The 7,819-nt window shown below is 34.5% G+C and overlaps 1 long non-coding RNA gene across 1 annotated transcript; it reads right to left on the reverse strand.

Moving 5' to 3' along the window:
• Positions 1–1,487: 1,487 nt before the first annotated feature.
• On the reverse strand, positions 1,488–7,507 carry LOC111085961. The gene is made up of 2 exons (XR_002610732.1): positions 7,396–7,507; positions 1,488–6,276 (listed from the first exon to the last, which is right to left on the reverse strand). It is a non-coding gene; the product is annotated as an uncharacterized LOC111085961 (long non-coding RNA).
• Positions 7,508–7,819: the final 312 nt, after the last annotated feature.

Below are 7,819 nucleotides of genomic sequence, written 5' to 3' on the forward strand. Positions count from 1 at the left end.
GTATCGTATTGAACAAAATGGTTATGCGGCCCACACTCGTCCTTCTCTCAGTTATCTGGCCCGCTGTGAAAAAAAGTTTGGTGACCCCTGATCTATTCTATCAGATGTGCACTAACAAGTGTTTTTTTGTAATTAAGCACAGAGTTACACAGTGGGCTATCTGTGCTCTGCCCACCACGGGTATCTAAACCAGAATTCTAGCATTGTAAGTCCGCAGACATACCGCTGTGCCACTGGGGTCTAACAAGTGTTAGTAACAAAGCTCACTTCTCAAAATGTGATTTGCCAGTAATTCTAATAATATTGTATGCATTAAAAAGTATACTTGTATATGCCTAGTTGTGCATTTTACAACCACACAGAAACAATACATAAAAACATAAATACTTCCTACATAGGTCTAAAGCTGAAAAATCACTATTGCACGGTGATGGACTTATAACGTAGAAATCCATAGGAGTAAGAATGTAACCATAACTTAAATAACTCTTACTGTTGTATAAAACATGAGGTCAAACAAACGCTCCCTTATTCAATAACAATGAAATTTACCATTTCCTCAGCTTTTGTATTCATTGTTTTTCAATTCTGTTATTTTTTATTTCTTAACAGCAAGAAGTTTGTAAGTCTTACCTGGAGAGAGAAAAAAATCTTTCATGTAACTTTTATTTTTAAAGTTTCACCCTACTTTTTCAGCATTTATTAGGAACTGCATCTATTTTATGGCTAGATTAAAAACAAAATATATATGTTTCCTATTTCATCTTGAAAAAATAGCTTAAGTATGTAGGTGTTGATATTATTTTATCTTAATATTTTTATTCAGTCAAAATATTCATCCAACTATCATCAGCAATGTATTGACACTACTTGTTCTTGTGCAAACTCAATCGCTGAATTTTCTTTACACTATAATTTTAGTATTTTTCCCTTCAATTTGTTCACAACATTTGACACAGTTTAACAATCCTTTATCTAGTTTTCCGATTGTTTTATGTTAACTGTCACTACTTTGTTAAACTATGTGGCTTTTTCCCATATTTAAGCACGTAAATGTCAAGCTACTGTTGCATAACATCATTCTTTCTTTCACTTTCATGCAAGTGCATTTATTAAATACCAGCGAACATGCAGAGCAAGGTCTCACAAACTCAAAACACTGAAACAACCAGAAACGAGTACACATATTATAATATTTATTCAAATCTGTAATAACAAAAAAAAAATTCCACAAAAACTAAAATTTTATTATTTTATTCTGATATCATCACTTAAGGTCAGCAATGGAAATAAGGGTAGATCAGGAAGCAGGAAACAAATTTTATCTTAATTTTGTATGTAACTACACAAGTCTCAATAAAAGGTGATTTAATTGGAATTTAACTTTATGATCAACCAACATTTAACTAAACAGAAACACTTGTGGATTTATTGAACATGGTAATTTTTAAGATAATATTTCAGTATGATTTTTATCATAATGATCATTTACTCAATAAAGTATGTTCACAAGAGGCAGAAAGAAGCTTATAAACTAAAAAAATATGTTTATCATAAAGATTGTTTACTCAATAATGTATGTTCAGAAGAGGCAGATAAGAAGCTTATAAGTTAAACAAAAATTATGTTTATCATATGGATTATTTACTCTATAAAGTTTGCTCGTTGCAACTGAAAAAGTACATGTGAAAGTGTTGCAACTTGTATCCATAAATATTTGGTATTCTTCCATTACTGTGGATCTAAACTTTGTTTTAGATTACTTTACATGATATTGTGTATTTACCTACTATTAGTACTAAGAAACTATCAGCCATTGGAAACATGATACATTATTTTACTGCTGTTTTGGCTATTAATATATCCCCTCACTGCCATCTTTTCATATGTTACAGTATTTGGTCTAAACAACTACTAACAAAGCTTGGCTGTATAAAAAAGCTACAGTCTGTGAATGGATGGAAGAAATTATAATCTGTCTACATCAGCATAATGTAACTAAATTGGTTTGATTAGTAATTTTTGATTTCTTGAGATATAGGCTATGTGGAACTCTTGTATGCATGAACAGTGGATTCTAATGAACAGTTTAAGACATTTAGGAACAAATCACAGATCTTGGGAGTTTTTATAGTTTCTTTATGTGTTCTTTTCATTCTTTAAAACTTATTTGTGTTAAATTATGTATCTTTGAAAGTTACAGATTTTTACAACTGGACATTAGCTAATCTTAACTAGGCTTAAGAGTACATTAAGAGATGTCAAAATTCTCTCATGACTGAAATCCTTATTTAATGAATATTATTGTTAAGTTTATTGTATTCAGTGAATACAAACAAATAAAGAACTTATTTTTTATTGTATTAGCTATCAATTGATACTGACTAAGAATGTTGTTGGTAAATATCTCAGTACTTAGCTTGACAAAGGTAATGGTGACACAAATTGGAAAGGGGAAGCTCTAAGTCACTGATAAATTTTTGTCCGATTTTCCTATATTTTTTACAACTTATAGTCAGAAGTAATGACAACTTCATCTAACAAAACAATGTATGAAAAGAAATAGGTTAAGGAATATCAAACTAGCTGAAAATGACTGGATACATAAAATGCATACACTTGAAATTGATCTAACTTGAGTTAATTATTACAAGTCGGATATTAAAGTTATAATTTTCCTATACTGAAAATGTATTTCCTCTCACATACTTCGCTATTCTCGTTCAGTGTTGCCCTCTATATGCAAAGATTTTTCCCCATGCCACAAGCCTTGAGCTCCCACATACCCCACAATCAATATGGTTCAATTGCATTTCACATGTAAATCATCATGTGGCAACCAATAGGAGTGCGACACACCTTTCTGACGAATGTGACTCTATTTGATTCTACCGAACTATTACTTTGAGTTTTGTCAGAAAATGGAAGCATCAGTTTTCAGTGGGGAGGAAGAGTGGGAAGTATGAGAGGAGGTAAGTAAACACATTTTCAGTGTAGGAAAATTATAACTTCTGATACGGTACATTACCTCCATTCACATAAATAACTAGAATTCCACACTGAATAGGTGGAGGGACCAGTGCGAGAGAAAGAAAGAAGCATTCTTTGAAAGCATCCGAAAGAACACCCTAAAAGGGGAGATCTTTGTAGTTGAGAATCATATGTGGAAAACCACACCACTTCTGTACCAAGTATATTCTTCACCCAGTGTGGAAAAAGGTGACACAGACATGGGTGGAAAATGGGAGGAGCATATCCAAAATGGTGAGAACAATGGTTGGATAGGGATCCAAACCACCAAAATATCTGAATCACAATCCCTTTTATGATGGTAATGTTGGTAAGAGTAAAAAAAGGATGTGCCCCAAGGTATAGAGTGGCTATGGCATGATGGACCAGACATGGCAAATCAATTGCATCTGCAACCCAGCCATTGGGAACCGACATCCTTGTGGGGGTAGCAAAGAGGATCATACCTTCTTCACCTTCAGTTCAGCAGACTGGAGGGTTATATCATACCCATTGATCTGTGAACAGGACACATGAAAGCAAAGTAAGAAAATGTTTTACTAACCCAGGAACCCAACATCCAAGTGATCAGAATAATAGAGATGTCCCTGTAGTGTGAAATAGCCCACTCAAAACCAATCAGATAAGAACAAACCCCAGTGCAGTAACATCCTAGGTAATTAAAATCTCTGAGAGATAGTGCAAAAGGAAGAACCATAGTAACCTGCAAATTCAACCACTGTGACCCACAAGATGGTAGCAGTGAACATGAGTTCAGCTGAGTGAGGAAACAAAGATACCCGTAATACATGTGTGAGGACTTATGTTGATTGGTCCAGCTCTGAATCCAAAACCCAGCAATAGGGAACCAATTTCCATGTAGAGGGTAGGATGAAGGATCCCAATCGAAGGGGGAAACTGCAATTTTGACATTTCACTCCAACGCTACAACATCCTATTGGATAAACCCATTCAGAGATGGAGAGTCAGATTGGAGGAAATCTCCTCAACTACACCAGCAGAACATCACCACCTTGTTCTCAACTGAATAACAGTGTGGATTTGACTACCTAGACAGGCACCACTCACCACTGAGTGAGATTCGTACAGTAAAAAAAGAAACATGCCTATGATAACGATAACTTCCCAGTCACAGTCTTACTGAACTCTGAAATTGGTAACAGGTGGAATACGATAACCTGATGAGGAAGAAACGGTGATCCAGTGCAGATTATGAAAGATGAATGTATGTGGTGTGGTCCACAAGCCCAATTAAAGAATTTCTTCTAATGGATGATGGAGATGAAATGCCATGGAAAAGGTAAGTGCCTAATCTGGTGAGAAGACATCTGGAACAAATTACAGGAAGAAGGAGACAAGGACATATAAGCCAATCGAATTAAAAACCAAATCTAATTGATAAGGGTGGAAGGAGAAAAATCATGAACAGAGGATAGCTGCCATGGAATGAAGAGGAAGGACAGGAACCATGGAAGGAAGCCATGCAGGCAATAGAACAAGAAGGAGCATGTACAGGACATAGTACTCTATCTGGATCAGACCTGGGAATGTAGGTGGGAAATGAAATGAAGGGAAAGCAACGAGAAGGAGGAATTACTCTCATGAGCCACCAAAGTTTTAGGACGGAAAGATCATCTGGATAAAGGAGAACACTTGTGGAATGATACAGGGTACGTGAAACATCAAGGGCAAATAAATCCAACTGACAATGTCCACAGGCCAAGAGGAGAAGGAAATAAGTATTAAGGGATAAGTGAAAGATCAAACAAGAGTACAGAGGTTCAAACTGAGGTAAAGTAAGGCAGCAAAGAATCATATTGACACCCCAATATGGAAGGACTGCGTGTTGAGGAGGATGACGAGTCCAGAAGGAATGCAATAATAGTGAGACAGTAGGAGAGGTAAAAACTTTACAGTATCAGTAAAAATGAAAAGTGTGGGATAAGGCAGCCCAATTACCTGCAATCAAGGAGACCAAAGTTCCCTGATCAAACAGCCAAGTGAGGAAATCTGTAAGATGAGGAACAATGGGTCGAGCAGGTGAAAACCCCCGACCCAAAGACAAATGGCAGAAAACATTCCACTTACATTGATAAACATCCATAGAAGGGCAAATGGAAGGAGCTAAAAACAAAGCGACTCACCGGAACAATCCATATTTCCTTGCCAAGGACTGATAAAAACCAGGTGTGTAGATGGAAGGTATGAAGGGCTGGAACAGATGCTGGTGACCAAGGCTGATGTAGAAGGGATAGAGCAAGAGGAAGAGGTAATGGTGGAGCAGCCATGGAAACCATGGTTGTGCCGGCCAGTAAGGAGCAATTAAAAGAACTTGACATGAAGTGGTGTGGATGATTGAAATCACCCTGAGAATAAGATGGATGGGAGGACACACACATAAAGGTATCTGTTGGTCCAATCCTGGCTGAACACATTAGCAGCCAGTGCAAATGGATGAGGAACCAGAGACTAAAACAGAGGTAACTTAGTATTGAGGGATGTGGCAAATGCATCTAGGTGAGGAGTACCCCATCAAAGGCATAGCCACTGGAAAGAGAGAGGATTAAGAGACCACTCCATTGGATAAACTTTGTCCAGCTGGGAAAGATGAGCCACAACAAGGTTGAATGCACCCAGAACATGACACACAAGGACTCAAATATTGGTCAAGCATCCAAGATATGACCACAAAGGGAATGAGAATGGGTACCTGACCAGGTGATTCCTGGGAAGATGAAGAAAATAATCCAAAGCACGATGTACAGCCAGAAGCTGTAGGATGTTGATATAGTAAGATCACTCAGCTGGAGACCACAGACCTGAAGCTTGATGATCCGTGACAAGGTGGAATGCACCCAGAACATGACATGTAAGGAGACAAATAGCAAGCGTGTTTAAGGTGGATTTTGCTCTAACTTTCTGTTAGGGTTTTGTGCATTTCCTTGTGATCCCTATTATGAATCACTATCATGGTTCATGATAAGACTAGTTATAAAAAGAAGTATAAGGAATTTGGGTATTATTTTCAACTATTATCACTTTGTCCCTAAAAAAGCTTAACAACAAATGGATAGTAGACATTAAGTATACATGTTTCATCAAACTACTTCATGATCACAATTAAAAATTTTGTATATTTACCAAACCTTACATACACACACCATCATCAATAAAAATTTCACAGGAAAACCTCCAACTGTGTCTCCTTCTTTTAGTAAGAGTCCAGGTTTAATTGCAGAGTTTGTCCTGCCATGTAAAAAAACAACAACAAAATTTTGATGTGAGAAATTTAATTTAATATAAACAAATTAAAATCTGATTCTACAGCAACAAATATCAAGTCTACTAATCTATTATTGATCAGAAAATGTTTGTTATTAAGCACAAAGCTACATAATAGGCTATCTGTGCTATAGCAACTGCACATATCTAAACCCGATTTTTAGCATTATAGGTTTTTCAACTTAATTCTGAGCCACCTTGGGTCATTCAGAAAGTGATGATTAACTTGTAATTGTTGGGAGGACAAAAAACAATAATGGTGAAGAGTACTAAGAATTTTCTGCTATTTTTGTCAATCATACTGTATAAATGAACAGATATCAATATTACATAATCTGATCAAGAATCAAATTTTACAGAGTAATAATAGCAATTGATTCTTACTATATTTCTTTAATTATTTTACCCTGCTCTTAATATTTCTATTAAATGTTATCAAAATATTTCTTTTTTTGAACTGTTGAAATTATATTAAGTAAAAGAAATGAAACAATAACAATAATATTGTTAATAATATAATATAATATTGTTAATAATATAACATAATATTGATAATAATGTAACATAATATTGTTAATAATATAATATAATATTGTTAATAATATAACATAATATTGATAATAAAGGTACATAATATTGTTAATAATATAATATTGTTAATAATATAATATAATAGAACACATTAAATTAAAAAATATAGCTATATTTCCTTGAATACTGGTAAGTCCATGAACATTAAAAAAAAACATGCAGATAGTCGAGTTTTTACAGTTCTTGACATCACTAACTTATAAAATTCACTGTTTTAATTCTATATAAGCTAAAAATAAACCTCAAATGAATGCAAAGGCTTTAGATTTCTGACTTAGTCCACCAACAACTTATATCTGCACAGTTGAGAACTCTATGATTTCCATCATCTGAATAATAGTTACAGTAGGAGGCCAAAAGTCAACAATTATGGCTAGTAGTTTCAATTTTTTCACTTACTTCATCCAAAACAAATGTCAATACAACTTCTATAGAAAAATAAAAATAAAAAAGTTCAACATGTCAGTTTGGGTCTTGAGTAATTACACTTACCAGTTGTGGAAGATTTTGGAATGTATTTTGGAGGCATATAAAACATTTTTTGTGGTCTTTCTTTCTGGGCAAAATCCGATATTGGCGTTGTTTCTTGTGGTTCATTGCTCTGTAAAATAATATATGTGTGCATGTGTTTTAGTACTTTAAAACCTAGTTATGAAAAAATTAGAAAGGAAGGCTTAATCTTACCATATGTTCCACGTTTAACTACTAGTTTATTTAAAGTGTTCAAAAAACAACAGATATTCTACCCTATATTTAAACTGATAAATAAGATGAATCAAATATTAGGTACTACGAAAAACGAAATACATTTAACTGAAAAAAACTGGAATATATAAAATAGAATGTGAATGTGGAAGTATTTACATTGGTCAGACAAAACATAATTTAAAATACCACTTAAATGAGCATAAGGGAT

Source organism: Limulus polyphemus, unplaced genomic scaffold (genome assembly GCF_000517525.1).
Source record: "Limulus polyphemus unplaced genomic scaffold, Limulus_polyphemus-2.1.2 Scaffold743, whole genome shotgun sequence".
Classification (NCBI taxonomy): domain Eukaryota; kingdom Metazoa; phylum Arthropoda; class Merostomata; order Xiphosura; family Limulidae; genus Limulus; species Limulus polyphemus.